The 6,696-nt window shown below is 33.9% G+C and overlaps 1 long non-coding RNA gene across 1 annotated transcript; it reads right to left on the reverse strand.

Annotated features, from left to right (window-relative positions):
* Positions 1-5,486: 5,486 nt before the first annotated feature.
* Positions 5,487-6,128, reverse strand: LOC129913283 (uncharacterized). Its single transcript, XR_008772026.1, has 3 exons — positions 5,899-6,128; positions 5,753-5,848; positions 5,487-5,685 (listed from the first exon to the last, which is right to left on the reverse strand). It is a non-coding gene; the product is annotated as an uncharacterized LOC129913283 (long non-coding RNA).
* Positions 6,129-6,696: the final 568 nt, after the last annotated feature.

Genomic DNA, 6,696 nt, shown 5'->3' on the forward strand with positions numbered 1-6,696 from the left:
TCGAGCGCTAGATCGAAAATATTGAGGAAACCACTAATGTTAAGTGTGCGTTTTACAGTTCAATATGTCCACAAAAACCCTACAAAAAATCAAATTAATCCAGCCAGCCGTTTTTTTGCTTCACTCGATCGAATTTTTGAAAAAATTAAAGGATCACGTTTTTTGCTTTTTTTTAAATGACTTTTTTTTTTAATTTAATTAAAAGGAGATCAGTAGAATCAAGGAATACAGCTGCGGAAACGCGTTAAAAATGATTGGGCGATGGTTTCTTGAATTTCCTTATTTTTCAATCATTTTATTACTTTTTAGTTTTTTAACATCTGGGAGTGGGTAAAAAGGTTGGAGCAGGACTTACTTTGACAGTGGCTTAAAATGAGCCAAATTTGAATTAATTCTTAACCTTTTGTAATGCAATGAATTTATTTTACTTTATTTTGTTTTTAAATGATGAATATTTATCTTTTGATTTTTTAAATTTTATTCTTTACATAATCTGAATAAATAAAATTAGTAAAATTTCTTACCCCTTAATGCATACGAAGCCAAATTTGGCTTATAAACAAATTTTTTAAACAAATTAATTTAAACAAATTTTTTAAATGTAAACCGTTTTGAAACAACCCAAAGAACCCATGTAAAGCATTTTTTAATTTTTTCGTCCGCTAATATTAATTCATGCAGTAGAGGGCTAAAGTAAAATTTTGTGCTTCATTTTACTTTTTTTTTTCCTAAAGTTCTCAAAAACTAAGATTTTTTTTTTAAATCCGTTTAATTTAATGTGGAATCTGCTTGTTTTTAAGTGGTCTTTTTTCTCCGTGTGTAAGTTATCAATATTTTATTGAACTTTATTTTTACTCTTTTATAAACTTTTACTCTTTTACCAAACAAAAAGCTTTAGTATAGTAAGTTTTTTTTCATACAAAAGCTTTCGCACAGCTTGATCCCTGTTTCTCCTTTTTAATCGGTAACATTTGTTGTCAAACATAATCTCAGACATACTAACATTCACTATATTCCTACGAGCACCGACCACTTCTTTTAATTAATTTTGAAAGAATTGTAATTTTTTTTTTATTTAGTTTTTTGAAATTTTAACCAAAAACAACGTAACCATGTTTCCTTGTACAGCAGCAACAACACCACAAGAGTGCAAAAGACCCTATTGATGCGGTTACTTTTCAAAAACTTGATACAACAACGCGCAGCATTTGGTGCAAAGTTCTGTGGTTTTCATTGATCGTCGAACTGAGCTGAGTTTTCTGCCATAGATACGAACAGAGGTATCCTCAAACTTATATGAAACAGTATAGTTTGCATGTGCGTCTAGAGTTTCACCACCATAGAAATTCAGCGCCAACCAATATTCAGGCAGCTGCTGCAGCTGGGTTCTGTTGTGTTTTTGTATGTTGTGTATAGTCAATGTTGCCGAAGGCGTTATCCACAAATGGATAATGCCAGCATCTGTGGCAGAAGCAAAATCTGAAACAGAAGAGTAGGAGTTGGAGCAGCAGCAATAGCCAATCTTTCGAAATAGCAAACAATTCCTTTTTCATTTCTACATAGTGGGTGCGGGTGGAGGATACTGGAAAAGGTAGAGAGTATGGGTATTGGTAAACCCTTCTCAATTTGTTCCAAAGGACGAACGAACGAACGCAACTACGACAACAACTCTACGATGATACGATACGATGGTCGGGTGGCAAAAGTGTGCTCTGTGTACAGCATCAGTGGTTGTGTAAATGTTTTCAAGCCATTAATCACCCCATTTCAGGAATACATCAGAGCTCGAAAAAGATATACAATCTTCTCTATGGCCCGTCGTCATCGCCTCAGTATCGTTTTTAAGGGGAGCGGTATATGCCGTTTATGCAAAAAAAGAAAAACACAACAACAACAACTCAGTGCGGGTGAGACAGTGCATTAATGACTTGCAACCCCTTTCATTTTACGACGATGCCATTCACAGGATGAAATACTTAGGGAGGTTCACAAATTTCGGATCGGTTTCAAAATCGCCCTAAGCCATTTTTGGATTCCTATCCATCGCAGCCCGGGCGCCATCCAATCCCAAATTGTTGCGATATTGTTGGCTTTGGCTTTAGATTTGGGTTTTGGTTAGGTTTTTTTTTCAGGGTTGAGAGTACAGAGGATACTTTGCTGAATCGAAAACTATACTGGCGTTATGCAATACCGAGATACTGGGATCTAGTTCGTCTCCTTTTGTTTTCGAAGCTTTGCATTCATTCATCCTTGGTGGATGATTATTTTTAACTATGGTTAAATGAGCGTATAGTGTTTTTTTGTTGTTTTGTTTTGCATTTGAAGATATCGTCAGCCATTATCCTTCCATTTAGGAGTATGATATGCGTCTGTTGCTCTCTCTGGTTTCTTTTTGGGTAGGTATAGTTCGAACTGGCTTCCTTGACTGCTGTTGGTGAAATTGACTTTGGGGGGTATTTCGAGTGAGCAGGAGATAAGGATTTTATGCAGACACGCGTTATTCGATGTCAGATTATTATAATGACAAATTACTGGAAATTATTCATTGGCTTGATGGCTGGCACACTGGCAATGTAGAGATTGTTCATGAGAAAAATATTCTTTATCTATTGTTTTTGTATTGAGAAAGTGATTTTTTCAGAACTAAGGATTTTGGATTTTGATATATTTGTAAGAGTTTTTGTTTGTATAACTTTTTTATCACATGGTCTTATTACAAATTTGAGGTGAAATGTAAAGAATTTAAAAATTTTGTATCACTAATTTCTCTCTGACAAAGAACTAGAAGTAAATTTGTGCCTTTATCTAAATTCGAAATGTACTTATAGGTGTCCTAAGCCTTTTATTGACAACAATTTAGGATTCTTTTTTCAGAGACCTTGCAAACCTGGGTATTTTTATCGAAAACCTTTAGCAGATAGTTTCTTATGAGCCTCAAATTCAAAAAGGTCCTGTCTCCTGTCTGAATGATTCTATTCAATTTGAAAAAGGATATTTAGGGGACAGAACTTCCGCGTTAGATACGGAAGCGAGTATTTAGAACTTATAGAAATAGTGTCCATGTCAAATTTTGTCAAACAGATAATATAGTATCAGTGGCGTATCCAGAAAAAAATTTTGGGGGGGGGGGGGGGGCTGGAAAATTTTTCAAAAATTTTACTACAAATTTGTCTCTTTTTTATTCATCTTTGATCGAGAGAAAAGCAATGTGCTGCGGTACTGAAAGTCGTATAGTAGCATTTTACTGCTCCCGACAACTTTGTACTACTGTCTCCTCCTTTCACATTCAAAGTAGCTATTTTTCCAAGTTCTTGTATCCCAAACATTTTACACATATAGCAAGGTGTTTAGTAATCTTAAAAAAAAAACACTTTTTCGTTCGAACTTTTTCATGTGCTGAATTCAAAACTGTTTACAGATTTATTCCTATCACGTCTAGTTTTTGAGCTATACTCATCTCTTTTTTTGGTATAAATGCCTATATTTCCGCAATTCGACTGAAAGTGAACTGGCATCACTTTTCAATTTCACGTGAAATTGACCCTCGATCGATTTCGAAAACTTCGAAAATGCTTCGAACTGTCAAAACTGAAATATCATCCATTTTCATTTTGTTTCTAATGTTAAATTACTGCTACTTTGAACATGGATGCAATTTTATTGGCAACTTTATTGGAAAAAAGCAGAATTTAAAAGAAAAAATAAGAAGTCACATTTTGCGAGACATATGAAATATGTAAGTGAAATGCAGAACATGGGCGATACTATTGCAAACTTTCAAAGAAAAATAATTTAGATAAAGTGTGAAGCGAATGAGGTTGCAAACACAGAGGCAGTGATGAATTATGATATTTCATGCCTCATGTGTTTTATGTATTTTGTATGAAATTAACAACAAATAAACATTACAAAACAATAAAAATATAAGTTTTGAAAATATTTTGTCCAAAAATTGGAGATTCATTGAATAAGATACCAAGTTCACGAGCAGAAACAAAGCGAATTGAATTCGATCAACAAATCTAAATGAGCGAAAAAATGTAGAACACCCAATTTCACTATCGGCAACGCAAGTGAATACTCAAAAAGTGAAATGCAGAACGTAAAAGTCTCAAAAACTAATTTTCAATGAAATTCTTTTGATGTTTAATCCGAAATATATATTTTTTAATAATATGTTCCTTTTTTAATACAAATCAAAAGCACAAACTGGAATTTGCTTAAATAAACTATTAGTTAGGTTGACCACTAAGATATTGAGATATAAAAAATTTGTATTTCCAATATCTTTGAGAAAAATATTATTTTTGAAAAAAAGTAATATACTCAAGACAATAAAATACGACGTGATTGCATAAGAAGCTTTGCAAAATTTAACGGTGATGTAATTCGACGTCAAAATACCAAACAAATTATTTGAAGAATTCTGAATTGGACTAAAATCCTGAAAATCCCAAACCTCAACGTCAACTAAGGCACTTACTCAAACAAACACAAACAACCATTTTTAAATTTGGAGGGAAAGTTCTTCGTGTCAACAATATCTTGATACGCCATTTTTTGTCTGTACCAAACAATAAAACTGAGATTCGGAAATTCGTAAAAAAATGATCTTAAAAAGTTTTTGAATGCTAACAATATCGTAAAAATACATGGATTAAACAAATATTACGGATATCTCATCGTGTCAGCAAAATTTCGCTACGCGTGACGAGTTCGCTCCATAAAAGCGATTCAATAATTAAGATACCAGTTAAAATTTAACCCTGATGTAGATAACCTTCAAAGACAAGAAAAAAACGGACAAAGTCTGTATCTTGTTTTTCTTTTAAGGAAATAGTGAGAAATATTACACGGAGAAAAAGACCACATACAAACAAGCAGATTCCACATTAAATTAAGCGGATTTCCGCATGGTTTTTTTTTTTGCCAAGATAACTTCCATCTTCCAAGACGACTTTTGTCTTCAATTAGGCGGACAAATCTTTTTAATTTCTTGAATAGGCAAATTTAAAAGAAGTCCACTTAATTTAAGCGGAAAAACATCTCACAGGTCACAGTTGGAAATAAGTATGATAAACTGCAACTAAAGTCAGATTATAACTTTTAAATTTTTATTTTTTGTCGGTTTTTTTTTTAAGATGAAAACTCACATTAAAATGATATAAAGTTCACCTTAAAATTAACAGAGGTCAAGCGGAAATCATATTGTTTTATGAGGCTGTGGGATTTAAGTTGGAGAATGGAGATCATACCGTTTTTTTCTCCGTGTAGGTATATGTCATTACTATGCTATGCTCATTTGGCCGTAAAGAAGTAAGATTTTTGTTTTGAAAGAAAAGTGCGAAACTTTTTCATAACAAGCTTTCTTTCCAAAAATAAAGAAGGCATTCGAAATCTATATGTAATTCCCAAATGGAAGCCTGGAATAAACCCTGAAACCAAAATGTAGATACAGAAAACCAATTTTTATTAATTTTCTTGTTCAATTCAATTTCCTTCTGATCAATTTGTAATTTTTAATAAAACTTGACTGTCCATCACTTTAGTTTTTCCTTTTAGAAGCACTTCTTCCATCACACCAACAAAGTTTCAACCTTCCGCAGTAAGATATTTGTTAAAGCAGACGTTTTAAAAACTCTTAAACTTCATTTCACCCAAAAATCTATCGATCTGCACGCTTCTCTGTAGAAAGACAAAAAACAAACAAAAGAACCATATAAAAACACTTAAAAACATTAAACTGCCATACCATTCGCCCTTCAAACTCTGACAATCTTGAGCAATCACCCTAACAACTGACATACTCCGTTTCCATTTATCCCGTTTTCGAGAGAAATATGGAAAACTATAAACACACAGAAAATAACCCAAACCCATATTCTAACCAAAACAAACCATAAAGGTCCCTCTCAACCGAACCGTTGTTCGTTATTTTCATAGTGTTGAGAGCACATCGCATAGCAGAGGTATAGAGGGTATATAGAACCAGCAGCACATTCAATTACACCGTAATTTACTTTATGGACTTATCTCCCGAAAACAGCAATTTCGGCAACATTAAGCATAATTTTATGACATCACTTTTTGTTTGATGGCTCCTTCGGTCTGCTATACTTTTCTGATGCTCTGGCTCTGGCCCGTCCTATAAATGTTAGCTTAGCATCATCACGAGGGTTGTTTTAATATTTACCATAGACACTCACCCTGTCGACTATCTTGAGCATCGCACTATATCTGTTACTCCAGACTCAGGAGCGCGCATATATAGGCTAGAGGACGATGGTTAGGTAACACCCAACCACTACTGGAACTGGTATCTGTCAATGTCTCAACCCCAATCAGTATAGCAACGATGAAGACGAGTAGTAAAAAAAAAATAAAGACTAGCAAACAAAAATAAGGACCAAAATGCGATAGCATCCCTTTTTGCACTAAAAATCATCACGCAAGATGCTCTTCTGTGGTTGTCACTTATCCTTAGTGTACAGCTTCGACCTTTTTATATGCCCAACAAGAAAACCAACCACGATGGTTGTGAATTTTAATGGACACTTTTGGAGTCGCGTGGGGTTTTCTTATATTGAAATGAATTTTTTTTTTTTCGGTTAGAGTTTTGGTTTTACTGAGGAGCAGCCCTTTTGATTTCTTAGTTCGCTGCGTTGCGTTGGTCTTGAGGTTTAATAGTTTGGGTCT

The sequence above is a fragment of the Episyrphus balteatus genome, chromosome 3 (genome assembly GCF_945859705.1).
Source record: "Episyrphus balteatus chromosome 3, idEpiBalt1.1, whole genome shotgun sequence".
Classification (NCBI taxonomy): Eukaryota; Metazoa; Arthropoda; class Insecta; order Diptera; family Syrphidae; genus Episyrphus; species Episyrphus balteatus.